The following is a 20,879-nucleotide window of genomic DNA, read 5'->3' as shown; positions in this document are numbered from 1 at the left end:
GGTGGGAGAGGTTTATAAAAGGAAAGATACAATACTGGGGTAAAAGCATGCCAGCAGCCCTACAAGTTAGAAAAAAAAATCACAGGTCACTCTGTTTGTCTCCAAAGACTTCACTGGCTTACTTTCTTTTTTTCTCTCCTCTTTAATGTTTTTGGAATTAGAAATAAGCTTGAAAGATGCCAGCAGGGCCTGCTAAAAGCCTGCAGAAATGACAGGGGAAGATTACACAGCTGGAAAAAACTGTTTCAACGTTTCTTGTGACATAAAAAAGCAAAGGCTAAAACAACAAAAAACCCTCACAAGTGAGAAATGACAGCATCTGTGGAAAGCCAGGGGCGGAAGTCACAGAAATCAGGGCTTTAAACCTGGATGAGGGACGAAGAAGACTTTCCACCAGCCAGGGATGTCTGGCGACAGGCTAGGAACTTCAGGACCGGAAGTGGGCTCCCTGTTTCTGAAGGTATAAAAGGGCTGGTTACCAGGTGCTGCAGGGGCAGGGGAGGGAGTGATTCAATCAGTTAGTGGGGATGAGGGATCTTTTTCTGCCAAAGGCCATTTGGATATTTATAACATCATCTGAGGGTTATACAAAATTATCAATTTAAAAATTAGCGGGCTATACGTTTATTGAATTTCGAGTCCTGCCCGTGGTTGCCTTGGCAGTGCCAGACCAAATGATTTCACAAGGCTCATGAGGGCCCACAGGCCAGATGTGTCTCTACTCCAATAAGGGTTTGACTGGATCAGCAGGAAGTGTACACCACCCCATCCTGTTGCTGGGCATGTTTTATGTGCCCAGTGCTGTGAGTGACTTTCTCATTCAACTCAGTGTCAACTGGGCTCATCCTGCAGCTTAAGAGCTGCAAAGATCAACCTGGATCCTTGTTGCTTGATTTGTGGAACGTCCACAGCCTCGGCCAGCACCTCGGCTGAATAGGCTAATCCTCCGCCTGTGGCACCGGCACCTCAGGTTCTAGTCCCAGTCGGGGTGCTGGATTCTGTCCCGGTTGCCCCTCTTCCAGGCCAGCTCTCTGCTGTGGCCTGGGAGTGCAGTGGAGGATGGCCCAAGTGCTTGGGCCCTGCACCCGCATAGGAGACCAGGAGAAGCACCTGGCTCCTGGCTTCGGATCAGCGTGATGTGCCGGCCGCGGCGGCCATTGGATGGTGAACCAACGGCAAAGGAAGACCTTACTCTCTGTCTCTCTCTCTCACTGTCCACTCTGCCTGTCAAAAAAAAAAAAAAAAAAAAAAGTCCACAGCCTTCCTCAAAGTTTCTGTGTTTCAGGGGGCTGTGGTGTGAGTGTGTGTGTGTGTGTGTGTGTGTGTGTAGGGTGTCTGTGTTCTCCAGGACATTAATAGTCTCAAGTTTCTGTCCTCATTGAGTCAACTTATTTTCTGATGGTCTCTGTCAGTGGCTGCCTCTGCTCCAAGCAGTGGAACTCGCCTTCAAGGTTTCCACAATAACCTACTTTTCGCCCTGGAGTGGACCATATGGAAGCTTGAAGCCACAAAGCTGGATTAAGCTATGATAAAGCAAGCAGCAAGGGGCGTGGGCCATCCTCTTTGTTTATTCTCTGACACTCTAAAAATGTTGTTTCTCATTGACTTAACAATTGTACATATTTTTGAGGCATAGTGTGACGTTTTACTGTACTGTGTAATAGTTAAATCAGAGTGTTTAATGTACTCCTTACATCACATCTGAGGGTTCTTCCACAATTTCATGAAAATGGAATTTAAAGTTAAATTTATTTTGTCACAAAAATTACACAATCCATGCATACAAGGAATCTTCAAAGAGTTCATGGAAAATGCATATAATGAAAAGCTGTGAATGGATTTCCAAATGTTTAGAATCAAAATAAACATTTTAATCCCATTTTCCACAAACTTTTTGAAGTACCCTCAGGTTTAGCATTTCTTTGTGGTGAGAATATACAAAAATCTTTTACTTTACCTATTTTTAAATATTCAGCACAATATTGTTAACCATAGTCATTATATTGTGAAATGGGAAAAAAAATCCAAATAATCCAATTTAAAATGGGCAAAGGCCTGAAAAGGTATTTCTCAAAAGGAGATATCAAATGGCCAATAGGCATATGAAAAAATGCTCAACTCATTAATCATCAGGGAAGTGCAAATCAAAGCTACAATGAGATATCACCTTACCCCAATTAGAATGACTACTACCAAAAAGATAAAAAATAATAAATGCTGGGGAGGTTGTAGAGAAAGGGGAACTCTTATGTGCTGTTGGTGGGAATGGAATTAGATCAGCCATTGTGGAAAGCTGTATGGTCATTCTTTAGAAAACTAGAAATAGAACAACCATATGATCCAGCAATCCCACTACCGGGTATGTATTCAAAAGAGATGAAAGTGGTGTGTTGACAGACTCCTGCACCTCTGTGTTTACTGCAGTGCTATTCACAAGCTAGGATATAGAATTAGCATTCTGTTCTTAAGAGAGCTTTTGGGAGTGGGTGCTGTGGTACAGTGAGTAAAGCTGCTACTTGGGGCACCCACATCCCATATGTAAAGGCTTGGGATTCAGTCTCGCCTCCACTTCCAATCTAGTTTACTGCTAATACACACCCTAGAAGGCAGTGGCTGATGGCTCAAGTAGTTGGGTTCCTGCCACTCCAATGTGGGACCCGCTGATTGAATGTTGGGCTCCTGTCTTTGGCCTGACCCAGTCCCAAATGTTGCAGGCATTTGGGGAGTGAACCAGTGAATGGAAGATTCTCTCTCTTTCCTCTCTCTCTCCCTCTCCCTTTCCCTCTTCCTCTCTTTCTCTCTATTTTGTTCTGGTTACAAATTAATGAAAAAAAAAACAAATAAATATACTTAAAAAGAACTTTTGACTGTTTCATTCTTGGACATTCCCCACTGGCCATGCTACTTATATGGTGTCTGGTCTTCTCACCAGTATTCTGTTCTCCCTGTCCTCCTTTCCTTGTCAAGCAACCAAGCAACCAGTTGACCACCCACTCAACAAACCAACCAACTGCCCAGCCAACCAGCCAATCAAAAGCTATCAGTACTGAAAAAAAGAATCATTGCATGCCATGTCATGTCCAGTTCAAAATGAACATATGGAAAGGCAGGAAGGAAGGAACCCTTGTTCTATTCCCCGAAAACTTCAGAGGAAGGAAAGTGAAAAAAGGGAAGAAAGACAGCCTCTCCCTGACTAATACAGAACAATTTTGCACTCTCATGGCTCTGAACTCCAGATCTGCCTCTGGTCTCCTCCCGCCCAAATAGTTCATCAAGTGCCAGGACTCACCCTCAGCTTCACTGAGAACTCTGCCTACAACCCCAGGCACCACATCATCTCCTTTAACTCCTGAAGTGATTCTATGATGTAGATAAGTTTATTATCCAGATGAAGAGACTGAGGCTGGGAGGGTAAGTCATTTGTCCAAGATCACATATCTGGGGAGGGCAGAGTCAGGGACGGGGCCGGGCTAGGTTGTCCCACACCTAGAAGTCTGAATGATCACAGTCCCCTCTCTACACCATGAAATCTGGTGCCAACGTGCCTTTTTATTCTCTTTTAACTCCACTAAGGAAACATCATCTCGTTTTCTCCTTAGAGAAGGCCTAGAAGTCCTTATTTTCATCACAACCTCACCATTTCAAAAAACTAGGGTTCAGTGAGGGTGTCAGGCCCAAGGTCCCATAATGTGAGATTTGAATCTGTGACTCCCTGATTCCAAATCCCTGTTCTTAACCTCCTGTGCTAAGCTCTTCTGGATACAGAGATTAATGAGATCCAGAGATACAGAGCAGGTGACACCTAGGAGGCACTCAGATGTGGGGATTGATGCTCTCAATGGTCAACTCTATAATGGGGCTTCTTGGCACATGGAGGAGGCGTGACCATCCATCTCTGCTCCCCAGGGGAAGTCTCATGGAAGAGGTGGCCTTGGAGAAGGGATCAGAAAGATGACCAGGAATTCACCACAAGGACACCCCTGAGAGGAGGGGAGGAAGGTCCCAGGAAAAAAAATGAATCTCCCAGTGGGGGTGACACGGCCTTACCAAATAGCTGTGGACATTGTGTGAGAGCCACAGGAAGGATGGAGGGGATTGTGCACAAACTCAGGTGGGTGACATCAGCAGGCACTAGCTCATGCAGGGCCTTGAATGGTTGAGATTTGACCCTGAAAGTGATGGGGGAAGCTGGGGGGTGGGGAGGACTCAAGCAGGGTGGTCACATGAAGCCGGGTCCCAGGGCTGCTGCGGGCACCACACACACTTGCAAACACGCACCTTGCCTTTCTCTCCCGCATTCATCTTCTTTTCAGGAACGAGTGCTGGAGGTTTTAATGAACTCATTACTCATTGCACTGTCAGGTAAGTCCAATTGCAGCGGGAGGGCTGGTGGGGGCTCTGTCCTGCTGTGATCTCCTCCGCAGCAGCTGCCCTAGCCCTGTCCCTGGCAGAAGCTCTGCCATGACCCCCTCCCCCACACTTCCTCCCAATTCCGCGCTCGGCTGCCTCCTGAACTCACCAACATCCATTTCAATGGGCTTGATTGGAATCGTGTCTCCCTGAATCTTCCTACCATCTGTCTCCATCGCTGTTGCCTTGGTTGGTGCCTCTGCATCTCTATCTCACCTCTGGGCATAGGAAGCCTCTGTTTGTATCACGGATGGGCAGTCTGTGTTTTTGTCTTCCTTGTACTCCTTCTGCCAGCCTGGATGGGCCTGTCCCTATGTCTTCTCTTCCTTCTTCCTCCCCTTCTTTCCACATGGGTCTTTCTGTCCTGCTTATTCTGTATTTTTTTTTTTTTGTCTGAATGTCTGTCTGTTCTCACACTAGTCTGATTGATCATCTCTTTCCCTCTCCTCCTCTCTACCTATTCCAGGTATTCTTTGCAAACAGATTGCTCCAGTCTGTCTATCCGACAGAAGGGGACAAAGTTTTTGCAAATTCCCAACCACTGTGATTAGACCACAGTAATTTGGGGAAGGGGCATTGTGGTGAAAGAGACCCACCTGGTGAAGGCAGTGATGAGGCTACCAAGGCACAAGCAGGAAGCACTGAGTTGCCCATTGAACAAGTCAAGGATTTGTTTGATTAAAGTCATTTGGATCCCAGGCCTGGTGACCTGCAGATGGGGGCTCTTCCTTAAACCCACAGCAGCGCATGGCATGGATACTTCTGTCTAGGGCCTCAAGGCATGGATTGGGTCCTCTGTTCTCATGTGGGCCAACTTCATGCCTCTACAGTAACACTAATCTACCAGAGAAAATTCTCTTTCTTTGGTATTCGTGGCAGGATACATACCAGAGTTTGCCTCTCCTTCCTCATAAGGGCTAGGTTTACAGCCCCTTTATCTTCTAGGATGGAGTGTGTGGCCAGTTCTCTCTTTTGGGTTGGTGAGTAGAAGCAGAGTGCATCACATCTAGGGAAGGTGTTTAAGAAGAGGATGTGCCTTTTCCACACACTCACTTTCCTCTTTCGTGAGCCAGAGCAGAGCTCTCTGAGGCCCTAGTGGATGTCAGAGCCACAGACAGAAGAACACTGGGTGAGTGAATCATGGTGTGAGCCACTGGCACACTAGGAACATCTGGATTATACCATTCGTAGGTCAGTAGGGACTTATTTGTTATAGCCACTAACATCACCTTAAAATAGTGTTGGCCACAAGTGGCTTGTGTGGACTCCCCACATCCGCTTGTTAGGTATTCCCATTCTCATTTCATTGGTGAAGAGGCCCTGTACTTGTCATTCTCTGCATTTCCAAAGCTCAGAGGGCAATAATGGCAGAGGTGGGGGTTACCCATATCCTTCTTATCTTGGCTCACATGGTTCTGCAGTCTCTCTTGGCTGCTTCTCCAACCCATCTTGCCACACCCTTCTCTTCGTTATTTTACTCATTATATGTCTTTTTAAAATTATTTTTTAAACACACTTATAAAATTATTTATGTTTATTGTGTATAACAGATCTTTTGAAATACAAGTACATTGTGGAATAACTGAGTCAAGCTAATGACTGGTCTTTTATTATATTCTTTTTTTTTTTTTTTGACAGGCAGAGTGGACAGTGAGAGAGACAGAGAGAAAGGTCTTCCTTTACTGTTGGTTCACCCTCCAATGGCCGCCGCAGCCAGCACGCTGCAGTCGGCGCACTGCGCTGATCCAAAGGCAGGAGCCAGGTGCTTCTCCTGGTCTCCCATGGGGTGCAGGGCCCAAGCACTTGGGCCATCCTCCACTGCACTCCCTGGCCACAGCAGAGAGCTGGACTGGAAGAGGAGCAACCAGGACAGAATCTGGCGCCCCGACTGGGACTAGAACCTGGTGTGCCAGCACTGCAGGCGGAGGATTAGCTTAGTGAGCCATGGCACCAGCCTTTATTATATTCTTTAGTTCATGAGGCATATTCCCACCTCAAGGCTTTATACTCTCTGTCCTCTCTTCTTCAACCCTAGTTATACGAAGTCAATCTTTTTCCTGTTGATTGACTCTTTTTTTTAATCTTTTTTTTTTTTTTTTTTGACAGGCAGAGTGGACAGTGAGAGAGAGAGAGACAGAGAGAAAGGTCTTCCTTTGCCGTTGGTTCACCCTCCAATGGCCCCCGCAGCCGGCGCACCGCGCTGATCCGAAGCCAGGAGCCAGGTGCTTCTCCTGGTCTCCCATGGGGTGCAGGGCCCAAGCACTTGGGCCATCCTCCACTGCACTCCCTGGCCACAGCAGAGAGCTGGCCTGGAAGAGGGGCAACCGGGACAGAATCCTGCGCCCCAACTGGGACTAGAACCTGGTGTGCCGGCACCACAAGGCCGAGGACTAGCCTATTGAGCCGGGGCGCCGACCATCTGTTGACTGACTCTTATTTCAGACACCTCCTCGGTGAAGTCTTGTTTCACTGAATAATCAAAAGCAGTGACCCCAACTACCTCCCACCCTTCCTTAAAGCTGCCTTCATCACAGCATCATGGTTTGTATCCTTAATGGCCTTAGTGAGTATCTGAAATTATCTCGACTGTTTACCTGTTTGCTCAGTTACTGTCACACATACTACGTATCTCCCTTTGGTGTCTCCTCTAATGCACTAGAGGTCACATAACCACCAAATAGTGGTTTCAGGATTTGAGTACAGGTTTGATTGATTCTGTAATTTGTTTCTTTCATAATATCAAACCATTCTATGACAAACTAATGGTTACTGTGACACACTTATTTTATCAAGAATCTCAAGGTTGGGGGCTATCAAGCATAGGCCTTGGGGTTGTGACGTTTGAGTTCATGTGCTGGAATTGACCTTTTTTCAATACTTAACACCTTGGACACCTTTGACCTCACACAGAATTCATGTTCTTACCTTGAAGAGTTAATGGGAGGACTGAAGGGGATAAATGTAGGAAGCAGATAACCAACACTTGAACACAAGGTGGCTCAGGCACCATTATTCTTTCCAGTAAAGTTATCAACACTTGTCCTGAGACTTCCACCTTCATCTCAGTCCCAGCAATTTACCAGTGGAAAGAGAAAAATGCAAATTTAGATAAAAATGAAAAAAGATTCTGAAAACACTCAATTCATCCCTAACTTCTCTCCTGAGCTTTGTTGAGAAGCCGAGTTTAAATCCAAGTCAGGCTCCGAGACCTCATCACAGTTACTGTGCTGAAAGCAAACAGACTTTGGGATTTTATATCTTTTCTCATTCCCCTTACCCCCTACAAGGCACAAATGTCATGGACAAGGGGCAAACTCATTACAGCTGGTTTTCTATCTGCCTGGTCCAGACACATGTGCTAAAATGTGAGGCCAGTTCCAATGGCCAACATCCAGGGCTGTGTGCACTGTGACTAATGTATGTAAAGCACACACAGCGCTTCTCTCTGCCAGCTTCTGGACCCAAAAAGCAAAAGTTAGCAACACAGAAATTCTAGGAGAACTCTCCAAAGTCCTCAATGGCTTTTCAAGTTTTTAAGCAGTGAATCAGGCTTAAAGCAAAAGAGCTCTTAGTTGGTACTAAGGATTATTAATAGTTGCTTATGTGGGTGGAATTGTGTTCATTGGCCTCTGGCCATGAAGTTCACTCTTTATGTGTTGGTCAGGGCAGCCTAGGTTGTGCTCTGATAACAAACAAGCCCAAATAACAAATAATAGTCAAATAACAAGGGCTTCTTTCTGGTTCCTGTTATTTGCACATTGTAAGTTATTGGGGCCTGTGGCTGCTGGAAGCACTCAGGGTCTTGGGCTAATGGAAGAGCTGCTACTACACACTTGGACAGAAGGAAAAGAAAGGTCTTCCCCTGCGAGCTCAGGAGTGGTGCACGTCATTCTGCTTCCTGCACATCAGCCACAGTCAGTCACATGGCTCCACTGACCATGAAGGCTGATCATCTGACTGTGTGCTCAGAGTGAGGAGAGTCCAGAATGTTTGCCTATAGCATTTCATATCCGCTTCTCCTGGCTCCTGCAGCTGTCTCTGAGTTGCTCATCCTTTTGCTACTATACTGAAATAACTAAAGCAGGCTAACTTTCTAAAGAAAAGGTTTCTTTAGCACAGTTTTGGAGGCTAGAAGTCCAAACAGCCTGTTGCAGGCTCTGCAAGGGTCCTCCCTTGACTGCATGAGCTCATGACAAATGGCAATGGTAGGAGCAGGTATGGGAGGAAGCAATCATGTCTCAAAGCAGGAAGCCACAGAGAAATCCAGGGGCAGCCTCAGGCTTTTACAATAGTTTCTTTTGCAAGAAGTCACTCCAAGAGACCAACATTACCTTCTGAGGGTAGTGCCCCAGTGACTTATGGACCTCCTGCCAGGCCTCACCTCTTTTTTTTTTAAAAAAACTTTTATTTAATGAATATAAATTTCCAAAGTACAGTTTATGGATTACAATGGCTTCCCCCCCATAACGTCCCTCCCACACGCAACCCTCCCCTTTCCCACTCCCTCTCCCCTTCCATTCACATCAAGATTCATTTTCGATTCTCTTTGTATACAGAAGATCAGTTTAGCATACATTAACTAAAGATTTCAACAGTTTGCTCCCACACAGAAACATAAAGTGAAAAATACTGTTTGAGTACTAGTTATAGCATTAAATCTCAATGTACAGCACACTAAGGACAAAGATCCTACATGAGGAGTAAGTGCACAGTGACTCCTGTTGTTGACTTAACAAATTGACACTCTTGTTTATGGCATCAGTAATCACCCTAGGCTCTTGTCATGAGCTGCCAAGGCTATGGAAGCCCCCTGAGTTCACCAACTCTTATCTTATTTAGACAAGGCCATGGTCAAAGTGGAAGTTCTTTCCTCCCTTCAGAGAAAGGTATCTCCTTCTTTGATGACCCATTCTTTCCACTGGGATCTCACTAGTGGAGATATTTTATTTAGTTTTTTTTTTTTTCCAGAGTGTCTTGGCTTTCATGCCTGAAATACTCTCATGGGCATTTCAGCCGGATCCGCATGCCTTAAGGCCTGATTCTGAGGCCAGAGTGCTGTTTAGGACATCTGCCATTCTATGGGTCTGCTGTGTATCTCACTTCTCATGTTGAATCATTCTCTCCCTTTTTTATTCTATCAGCTAGTATTTGCAGACACTATTCTTGTTTATGTGATCCCTTTGGTTCTTAGTCCTATCATTATGATCAATTGTGAACAGAAATTGATCACTGGGACTAGTGAGATGGCATTGGTACATGCCACCTTGATGGGATTGAATTGGAATCCCCTGATATGTTTCTAACTCTACCGTTTGAGGTAAGTCAGCTTGAGCATGTCCCGAATTGCACATCTCTTCCCTCTCTTATTCCCACTCTTATATTTAACAGTGATCACTGTTAGGAATATGGAAAACATTATGCTGAGTGAAATAAGCCAATCCCAAAGGGACAAATACCACTTGTTCTCCTTGATAGGTGACAACTAACTGAGCACCAAAAAGGAAACCTGTTAAAGTGAAATGAACACTATGAGAAACGGTGACTTGATCAGCCCTCACCCTGATTGTTGATGAGCAACTTGATATGTAATCCCTCTTAGTATTTTTTTGTTTGTTCTACTTAATACTTTTGGTTGAATACTGTAATCAATACACAATTCTTTTTTTTTTTTAATAAAAATACTTATTTTGGCCGGCGCCGTGGCTCAATAGGCTAATCCTCTGCGTTGCAGCGCCAGCACACTGGGTTCTAGTCCTGGTCGGGGCGCTGGATTCTGTCCCGGTTGCCCCTCTTCCAGGCCAGCTCTCTGCTGTGGCCCAGGAAGGCAGTGGAGGATGGCCCAGGTCCTTGGGCCCTGAACCCACATGGAGACCAGGAGAAGCACCTGGCTCCTGCCTTCAGATCAGCGTAGTGTGCCAGCTGCAGCGCGCCAGCTGCAGGGGCCACTGGAGGGTGAACCAACGGCAAAAAGGAAGACCTTTCTCTCTGTCTCTCTCTCACTGTCCACTCTGCCTGTCAAAAAAAAATAAATAAATACTTATTTTATTTGAAAAGGTGGAGAGAGAGAGAGAGAGAGAGAGAAATAAAGAGCGAGAGATCTTTCATTTTCTAATTTATTCCTCAAATGCCTACAGTAGCCAGGACTGGCTCAGTCTGAAGCCAGGAGCCACGAACTCTGCTCAGATCTCCCACATGGGTGGTAGGGGGTGCAAATACTTGAGCTTGAACCATCACTGTTGCCTCCTGGGGGCATTAGCAAGAAGCTCTGGAATTGGGGCTAGAGCTGGGAGTTGAACCCAGGCACTCTGATATTGGATGGAAGTGTTGAAGTTTATGCCTTAACTGCTGAGCCAAACACCCACTCCTGGGCCCCACCTCTCAAGTGTTTCACACCTGTCACCCTGGGGAGCAAGCTCCCAACATTTTAATCTTTGGAGGGCCAAGCATCATCCAAACTATGGCATCTAGCAGATGAGTCAAATCTTTACACAAATCAAAACATTCCATTCCCTTTGGGTCTTGGCTATGATCCCCCACCCCAGCTCAGTCTTCACTGGATCTCCTGTAGTCATTGTGTCCACCTCCAGCACTGTCTCTTTGCCTCTCTTGTTCCTTGTAATTGATCCTTAGCTTCTCAGTCAAAGTGACTTCTGGGAAGTCCCAATCCCCCTCAGGCTATGCCATTGCAGATTCAGAGCCTGAGGGCCTCTCACACTGTCTCTCCTGCAACCCAATCAGGATTTGCAGAGAGAGAGCAAGATAAAAGCTATTTTGTATGCTTGTTTCTAGGAAAAAGTTCTCTGTGGACCCTTGTGAAGCTGTGATTCTAGGATTCTATTATTATTCTCATCCTTGAAGCTGCAGACACACAACTCCAGTTGGGGGTCCAATCCAGGCGCTTAATTAGCAAAGAAAATTAAACTCTGAGGAACACGGATCCACAGTTGCTGGGCGACTTCCTGTATGACCTGCCACTGAGTCAGTGGGAGGGAAGTGGAGGTGTCTGGCCTTGGTGCTGGAGTGCGCTAGCTCCTTTCACAACTCAGTGTCCTCAGCTCAGTTGGCTGTGCCATCCCCAGGGGTGCCTTCCAGGCCCTCCTGCACATTCTACACAAATTTGTCCTCCGGGGGGCTGTTATTCTCTCCCAACAGATAGACACCAAAGGCAAAGGCTCCAACTCAGCGCATCCTCTAGAATTGCAACCCTCCCGGCATGTGCACAGGTGTGTCCTGTTGACAAAACACATTCATCAGTAGCAGGCCATTGCATTTCCCTCAGCAACACTGAGAGGTAGAGAGTTACCACCTGCATTGGCAGGTGTGTAAGTAGTGGCTCAGGGAGATGAGGTCTCTGGTCAGGGGATGGTGCACTTGGCGCTGCATCTGGGTCTTTGACCTCCACCCTAGGGTGTTTTCGGCTGTGTTCCATGGAGATTAGAGACCTGGAGTTTTGCTTGCAGAGGACCTGAGGTTTCAAAGGCCAATCCTGGACTTGGCTTCCCCAAGCCTTCCTGGCTTGGCCTGGAGCTGTGGCCAGACCCAGAAGCACAGTCCGTGAGATAATCAGGGCTGTTCCCTGTCTGCTCCCATCAGCAACAATGGGCCAATTAAGGCAATTACTGCCGGTTTATATAACAGGACATAGGGATCATAGCGCTCAATTCTGAAAATCTTCTATAAAAGTGCTAATAATGCATTAATGTATTAATCCCCTTAATCCTGTCAAATTACCACAGACTCACTCTGTGGAGCAGACAGTGGTTCTCGGCTGTCCTGGCTGTAGCCACCACTGTAGTCTGCGAAGCCCAGTGCCCTCTCCAGCCTCCCATCCTCCCTCATCTCTCCTCAGGTAGCTCAGAGGGGCTGTGAGGCCAGCATCACAGTAGACACTTCTAGCAGGGGAGAAATGTCAGTTATCTTAAAGACAGATGATTCATTCTTAATAAAGAGAGACAGCCCAGCCAGTTGGCTCTGCTCTGGGCTGCTGACTCCATTCCTCAACTGGTCTGTCCTGAGCTTCTTGTCCAACTTCCCTGAGCCCCAGCCTCTTCATGTGTGACATGGATTAAGGTAGCTCATTGCAGAGTTGTTAGGAAGGCTTCACAGCGAGGAAGGCATTAGATAGCTTTCCAGTACCTGTCCTATCTGTAAAATGGAAGCAGGAACTCCTTCCATGAAGGTTACATGAGAGTGTTGACATCAATTAGTGTGGATATCAACTTGCTGGTGCACAGCAGGGCTAAGGTAAACAATAGTTCATTACTTGCCTCACACTTAGTTTCTGTGTGTGTGTGTGTGTGTGTGTGTGTGTGTTATGGGATGATTAAATTGCTGCCTGAATTTTGAGAGAGCTTGAGAACAAAGACCATGGTGCTGAGTGAGCCATTCAGATATTTTATTCCTTCTGAAGCCAATCACATCTTTTCTCTGAGTCCCACTTGCCAGAGTGGAGAGAATTTCCCTTGTGGACCACCCCACAGTGGGTGCCTCTGTCCTTCCCAGGCTGGCTTTAGAATGGGTGGAAGTTGAGGGCTGGAATGGGTCCTAGACATCGAGAATTGGGCCAGTGGTTTAGTCTCTGATTGCTTCTAAGGTACTGGGGAACCTTTGATGTTCAGGTGCTGGGAGAAGGCCTGTTTTGCTGTCTGGTAGGCTAGGCTACTCATGGGGTCTTAGTCCTTAATGGCCACCTCCATGGTCATCCTGTTGTTTCCCCTATTGGAGACCATGTGTGAGTCTGAAGGCAATGCTCTGACACATTTTGGAGTTGGAATTTGGGAGGGAAGACTTGACATTTCCATCCCTGTCCCCCACGGGTTCTTGGGGGGAGCTCTGCTCTCTTTCAGGATCAGATACTTCTGTTTGTTCCATCTTAGCATGGGCTGGCTTGGGGTTGAGTAGAGGCAGGTCCTCGAGGTTATTATCTTCCCTGTATAAGTTTGTTTTCAAGCTCTGCAGTGTAGATACTGTTAAGAATACTCTCCAGCAAAGGCATTCATATACAAATCACTGAGGTCTGGCTACAGGGACTAGCACAATGGCGAAAGTTTTCCTTCTTTTTGGTAGCCTTCCAAGAGTGGTATGAGAGTTTTAAAAATGTGTTGACACATCCCCCTCTAAGAAGTGGAGCCACGTCCCTCCCCTTAAGTATGGATTGGACTTAATGACTTGAATGTAATGAAGGCACAATGGTGGAAGTAACAGTGTGTTGGTGTAGGTAATAAACACATTTGCCTTTCTCTCTGGAGCAGTCACTCCGGGGGAAGCCAGAGGACACTAGAGGAGCCCTCTCCATAGGCCCACATGGTAGCTCCTCACAATAACCATGTAAGTGCGCCATCTTGGAGGCAGATTCCACCCCCCCTCACCAACCCCAGTCCAACCTTCGAATGATTGTAGCCCAGGCTATTATCTTGATAGCATCCTCATGTAAAGCCCCACACCAAGACTACTCTGCTGAGCTGTTTGTAGTTCCTGATCCCAGAAACTCTCGCTGATTTAAGTCACTAAGTTTTGGGGACAATCTGTTATATAACAGTAGGTAATTAACACAATAGTGAAACATAACATGAATTGATATCTTAGTAAGGAATCCTCAGTGTGTGTATGAGTGTGCAAAAATTATAGACTGTGCTCCCTTGTTCAGCATCTATTTATTAAAGCCCCATTTGGTAGATATGGACAGGGGAGGGTGAGCAAAACACACACTCAGTGTGTATGAAGGGAGCAGCAGTCACAGCATAGGGCATCAGTGAGAGTTCAGGGCTGTGGCAGCCAGGAGATGCCATCTACCACCTGACTCAGTTTCAAGGCTGGAGTGGGTTTCCTAGACATGGTGACAACTATTGTGAGACTCTAAGAATGAGTAGAAGCTTGGGGAGCAGTGTGCCAGCAGAAGGAACTGTTCATGCACAGGCCCAGAGATGAGGAGGGGAGTAGCGTTTGTTGCTTTTCAGAGAGTGAACTGGTTTCATCAAAGCTTAGGAGTGTGTGTGTGTGTGTGTGTGCATGTGTGTGTGTGGGAGGGGGGGATGTACCTGTGTGTGTGTGCCTACTTGCAAGGCTGTGTGGAGTAAGAAAGGTGGGCAGAAAAGCAGTTCCTAGGTGTATGATTTGGACAGGTCACACTTTGCTGGAGCTATACCCTTCTTGTTTCTAAGCTGGGAACCCATTCACTGATTCATTTCACAAAGGTCTTAGTGCATGCCGGGCTCTGGGCCAGGTCTAGAAATATGATGATGGTGACCACAACAGCCAACCTTGCTCTCCAGGAGCAAGGGGTCCAAACATGTAGAGTGTCCTTGCAGTGGGCCAGGCCCTGGCACCCAGTGCCTTGGCCAACTTTACTCATCTTCAGGGCCCAGGGCAGACCCAGCGAGGGTGTTGTTAATATGCCTGAGTGTTGCCTGATGGCTACAATTTGAGTTTGCTAGTGCCCTATGCTTTGACTCTGGTTGCAAGTCTGAGCTTCTGCTGGCCAGGCTGCCTGGCTTTGAATCTCTGCTCTAGCATCTTGTGACCTAGGGCCAGTTGCTTCTCCATGTCTGTGAACCTCTGTTTCTTAATAGAAAAAAAAAAGTAATATTACAGTAACACCCATGCCAATGATTTTCTGTGAGGATTAAGTGCCATAACACAAATTCTTAGACTTGGTAACTGCTCAGTAGGTGGAAGTATGCGTGAGCAGAATAACTCGAAGCGTGCTGCATTCTGGTTACACACAGGGATGCTGGAGTTTGGCTGCTGGGTTTCACACCCTGATTGTGTTCCTTAACAGTTGAATGACTGTGGGAAAGAATTTTTTTTTCAATTTTTATTTAATAAATAGAAATTTCCAAAGTACGACTTTTGAATTATAGTGGCTTTTCCCCCCATAACCTCCCTCCCACCCACAACCATCCCATCTCCCACTCCCTCTCCCACCCCATTCTTCATCAAGATTCATTTTCAATTATCTTTATATACAGAAGATCAATTTAGTATATACTAAGTAAAGATTTCAACAGGCTGCACCCACAAAGACACACAAAATGCAGAGTTCTGTTTGGGTAGTAGTTTTACCATTAATTCCCATAGTACAACACATTAAGGACAGAGATCCTACATGGGGAGCAGGTGCACAGTGACTCCTGTTGTTGATTTAACAATTGACACTCTGGTTTATGATGTCAGTAATCACCTGAGGCTCTTGTCATGAGCTGCCAAGGCTAAGGAAGCCTCTTGAGTTCATCAACCCCGACCTTATTTAGACAAGGCCATAATCAAAGTGGAAGTTTTCTCTTCCCTTCAGAGAAAGGTACTGCCTTCTTTGATGGCCTGTTCTTTCCACTGGGATCTTACTCACAGAGATCTTTCATTTAGGTCATTTTTTTTTTTGCCACAGTGTGTTGGCTTTCCATGCCTGAGAAACTCTCATGGGCTTTTAAGCCAGATTGTGGGCAAGAATTTAACCTCTCATTACTTCTCAATTTATTCTTCTGCAAAATGGAGTAATAGGGGAGCCTATCTCAAAATGTTCCTGTAACTTTTTTTTTAAAGATTTATTTATTTATTTGAAAGGCAGAGTTACACACAAAGAGCTAGGAAGAGATAGGGAGAGAGATCTTCCATCTGCTGGTTCACTCCCCAAATGGCCACAACAGCTGGAGCTGGGCCAGTCTGAAGTCAGGAGCCAAGAGCTTCTTGCCAGTCTCTCGTGGGTGCACGGACCCAAGCACCTGGGGCATCCTTCTCTGCTTTTCCAGGCACAACAGGGAGCTGGATCAGAAGTAGAGCAGCTAGGACTCAAATTGGCACCCGTATAGGATGCCTGCACTGTAGGCAGCAGCTTTTCCCCACTATGCCATAGCACTGGCCCCTCCTTAACTGTTAAATGAGCCAATAGATCTGCAGTGGTTAGAACAACAGCTAGCACTTGCAAAGCACTGTGTAACTGTAACTATAATTCCTTATGATGCTGCCTTGCTCTTGCAGATGGTGGGGGCATGTTCCTGAGAGAACAGAATGGAAGGGTATTTGCCAGCCCTTGAACTGTAGCAGCACAAAACCAAGGGCCCCTTGTGTCCACCCCAGGAGAGGGGTCCAAGCTGTGCCCCACCCCAGTCCTCTGCAGTTCCCCTCTTCCCTTATCCAGGAAGCCCAGCTGCACTGGGGCACAAGCCAATCCCACTCTCCTTCACAGCACTCTTGTTCCCAGGCTCCCCTCAGCTCCAGCAGCAGGGACTTAGGGATGTGTGTGCTGGGTCAGTGGGACTCAGGGAGGGTGGGCCGAGGAGGCCATTGGCAGCCACTGTCTCTCCTGCTTTCTGCCATTAGACTCCTACAGGCCCTTGGCTTAATTGGCAAATGGATTCTCAAGGGGTAATTTTATTGATGTGCACCGTGGGAGGGTCTCTAGGCCTTAATGACCAGCTCGGCCTGCTAAATGTGTTTACCAAAAAATAAGGTTATTGATTCCACAGATATTTTTTTCCCCTTGCCATCAGCCTATTAATGCAAGTTTTATGTAACAGGACAAATAGATCACAGTGTAAAGTCTTTTGAAAATCCCCTGTGAATGCTGTAATAATGCTTTAATGTATTAATCCCCTTAATCCTGTCAAACTTCCAAAAGAATTTCGGGACGTGCTGACAGAAGATCTCGCTCCCAGCACTGGCAGCCTCAGTTGCATGTGGCGGCTGCTGCTTTTCTCCTTTTGTAGATGGGCCAGGGAGAGGTGGCGGTGTTAGCGATGGCTGCAGAGTCGGGAGCTGACATTTGAGAGTGGGGGAAGAGATGGAAGAGAGGCCCAGGCTGGCTCAGGGAAGGGAAAGACAGCTCAATGAGGCAGCCTCAAGAGCCTCACAATGAAAAGCTGGACAGTCCAAACCAGGGAGGGAACGGCGTCTGGCGTTTATTGATCTCTCCCTCTGTCTCTCTGTTTCTCACTTGCTTCCTCTGCTATGCACTGAGCTAAGCATTTTGTCTATGTCTTTTCATTTAGTCCCTCTAACTGCCCAGAGAGAGAGGTACTGGGATTCTTCCCGTGTTACAGATGATGGGGATGGCTTGGCTTGGTTGCTGGCAGGTGGCAGAGGTGGGATTCAAAGTCTGATCTGACCCGGAAGTGCAAGCTGCCTTCTTTCTCATAGGCCAGGGGTCAACAGCCCTTTTCCATAAAAGGCCAGCAAGTACATATTTTTGGATTTGTGGGCCATATGGTCTCTGTTATGTGCTCAACTGTGTTGCTAGCATAGAGGCAGCCAAGCAGAAAACAGAAACAAATGACCGTGGCTATGCTCCCATCAAACTTGCTCTACAAATCAGGCATTGGGTGAGTTTGTCCTACAGGGTGTAGTTTGTCCAGTCGTGGGATAACAGATGATGGAAGCTGGTGGAACTCCACTAGTGGCATTGTTTGATGGCGAGCCTGAGGGTTATAGGGATGGACTTGCTGAGTGGCACCTGCTTTTCTTGGGGTGGACACTGTCTCACCGCAGGGACCTTAATCTTGTGATGGCTGAAACCCTAACATGGCTGGACGGAAGCCTTGCCCTTTCTTGGGCCCTGGGATAAGGGGGATAGGACATGGTTTGGGGTGATGTGTGGACTGTAGCCCACCTTGCTGTGTGGCCATGTCCACTCTCTAGGCCTCAGTTTCCTGGTCAGTGAAGTGGGACAGTTGACCCTGCTGGCCTTTGCAGACCCTCCAGCTCGGAGCTCCTACATCTCTTCACCTTGCCTCCAGCCTGTGATGATTTTAATACAAGGGAGCACCTGCTAGACTCTGCACATTGAGAAGTCTGTAAAGCTGGACCTGCCCTCTTCTTTCCAGAATGTGGTATATCAACAACAATGATAAGGACCACTGATGGTCATTGAACACTCATTGCTGAAAATGGTAGCTCTCCCAGCCACTTACCTAGAAACCTGTGATCTGTCCTTAGCCTTGCCCTCTACTCACATCCAGTCCGTAGGATCTGTCTTATCTCCTGGTTTCTCCTGAATCCCTGCCTACAGCCCTGGAGTCAGAATGGAAGGAGGAGGATGCTCAGGCCCAGGCTTGGAGATGACAAATCCTTCTTAGTCCAGGCTGTCACCATCCTCCACACAGGGGCAGGCCTGCGCCCTGAAATGTGGAAGCCACATCTTGTCACTCTCCTCTTAATGTGCTTCAGAGGCTCTTGATGGTCCTCACGATAAAGTCCCAATTTCTGATAATGGTCCTCCAGGCTTGCCTTGTCTTCCAACCTCTTTCCTTGAGATGTCCCATCCGCCCTCCTCCCCGCAAACACACATTCCATTCACTCCCACTGAACTGCTCGGTCCTGCTACTGCCTCTGGGGAGAGATCATGCCCTTGCTGCAAGCACATTCCCCTCCCTCTTTGCCTGGCTAACACCTGCTCATCCTCCATTCCCCTCCTTCAGGAAGGCTTTCCCAACTCTGCACCTGGGGAAGGTGTTGGGTGTTGCCACTCTAGGATCTGGTAGTCTCACCATGGGGAGGGGGAGGCCTTATTAGCTAACTTTGTAATCATCTCTCTGGACCCGTAAGCCTCTGTAGCCAGACTGAGCTCCCCCAGGTGGGGCACAGACACTGCCATATTCCCTCAGCATCCTGTAACATGGTCAAAAATAAAAATCAAAAAATGTGCAGGATGCAGTAAGTGTTCACTGTCAGAATGCAGAATAGAGGTATGTACCATGTCAAGTTTATCACATGCAGCATCTCTGATGGTCACCATGTGGAGTTCGAGGTAGTTCTATCTGGGCAGAAGGTGAAATAGACTTTTAAGTACATCATCAGCTCAAGGCCATGCAGCCTGAAAGGAGGACAGAGACAGAAGCTGAGTCTGTGTTGTCTGCCTCTGGCCATGTTCTTCTCACCTTTTTCTGTACACCCCGCTGCCTCAAAACAGCCTACCAAGGAGGTACTATTATTATCCCATTTTATTACTAGGAGATTTTACAGCTAGGAGCCAAGGCTCAGAGAGGTGGCATGAAATGAAAACCCAAAGCCACAAAGCTGGAAAGTTGCAGAGATGGGATGGAGGCCTCTCCCTTGTGCCTTTCCTCTTCCGGCTGGGTCACACTGTCAGTTCCTAGGACCAGCAGGCACTTGGATGGTCTTCCTGGCATCCTGGTTTCCAAAGTGAGTTTCCAGCCTGAGTTGGTGTCATCCTTTTCACCATGGAAAGAGATATTAGCATTAGTTGGGGGAAAGAACAGGAATCTTTAGAATGTACCACAAGTGATGGAAATAACCTGAACAGTTATTCTTCCCTCTGGGGAAAAGTCAGTTTGATGACTTTGCCACCTCATTCATGGAACTGCTGGTGCTCAGGGCATGTAGGCTGACTCCACAGGGAAGCCAGGGCGCACAGGACCCAGCAGCATTTGTGTCCAAGACAAATGGGAGCTGTTACTCTCGGCAGGTGCAACTCTAGAAGGTGACATTGTTGATTCTGTCATTTCTCTAAGATGAACCCATATCAGACTGAAAACCAGTATCAGGCCTGCTGGGGGTGGGGTTTTCCTTGCAGGAGGTCAGATTATGGCTTCAAGAGGTGCAACCCCAGGATCAGGTGTACCCTTGTGTTAGTTTGCTAGGGCTGCTGTAACAAAGCAGCGCAAAATGAAAAAAAAAAAAGTGGTGCGAACAGCAGAAGTGAGTTGTCTCACAGTTCTGGAGGCTGTAAACCTGAGAGTAGGTGATTGGTAGCTTGGTTTCTTCTAAGGACTGTGAGGTTGAGTCTTTTCCATGTCTGTCCCGAGGTTTTCTGGCAGCTCACTTGCAATCTCTGGCGTTTCTTGGTGTGTAGAAGCCAGATTAATTCTGCACTTTTATCTTCCCGTGGCATACTCCCTATGTGCCTGGTTCTGTCTAAATGCCTTCTTTTACAAGTACATTGGTCATATAGGATTAGGGGCTCATCCTGTTATAGGATGACTGCATCTTAACTAATTATTTCTGCAATGGCCCTATTCCTGAATAAGGTCAAAACTCCAGAGACTGAAAGTTAGGATTCAAACATCTGCATTTTGTGTTTGGGGCTCACAAGCCAACCCTTAGCATCTGCAGACACATGTCTCCCCCTGGATTTCTGCAGTGGCCTCCCACCAGGTCTCATCTCCAGCCTCACTCTGCTTGTATCCATCCTCCCTATAGCTCCAATTTTTTTTTCAAAGCACAGACCTGACAACCCTTTTTCCCTCCCATCCTTGCTTCACTTCTTTTATCAAGGGCCAAACGTGGACTGAGCTGGGAGTTTGGGAGGAAACGAATGTAGTTGGGGCTCAGGGGAGCTCAGAATCTCAGCCACACCAGCATGGAAGCTGTGATGACCACAGTCCATGGAAGATGGGGGAAATGCAGTAAATCCAGAGGGAAGTCAGGAAGAACCTCCATGGGAAGTTTGGTTTCCTTTGAAATCTATGGGATGTAGAGTTATCCAGGTGGCGAGACAAGGAGACAGTGTCCCAGATGGA

This window comes from Oryctolagus cuniculus, chromosome 1, assembly GCF_051225735.1.
Source record: "Oryctolagus cuniculus isolate XC-2025 breed Fujian yellow rabbit chromosome 1, ASM5122573v1, whole genome shotgun sequence".
Classification (NCBI taxonomy): Eukaryota; Metazoa; Chordata; class Mammalia; order Lagomorpha; family Leporidae; genus Oryctolagus; species Oryctolagus cuniculus.
Note: the sequence above shows the minus strand (reverse complement) of the source record.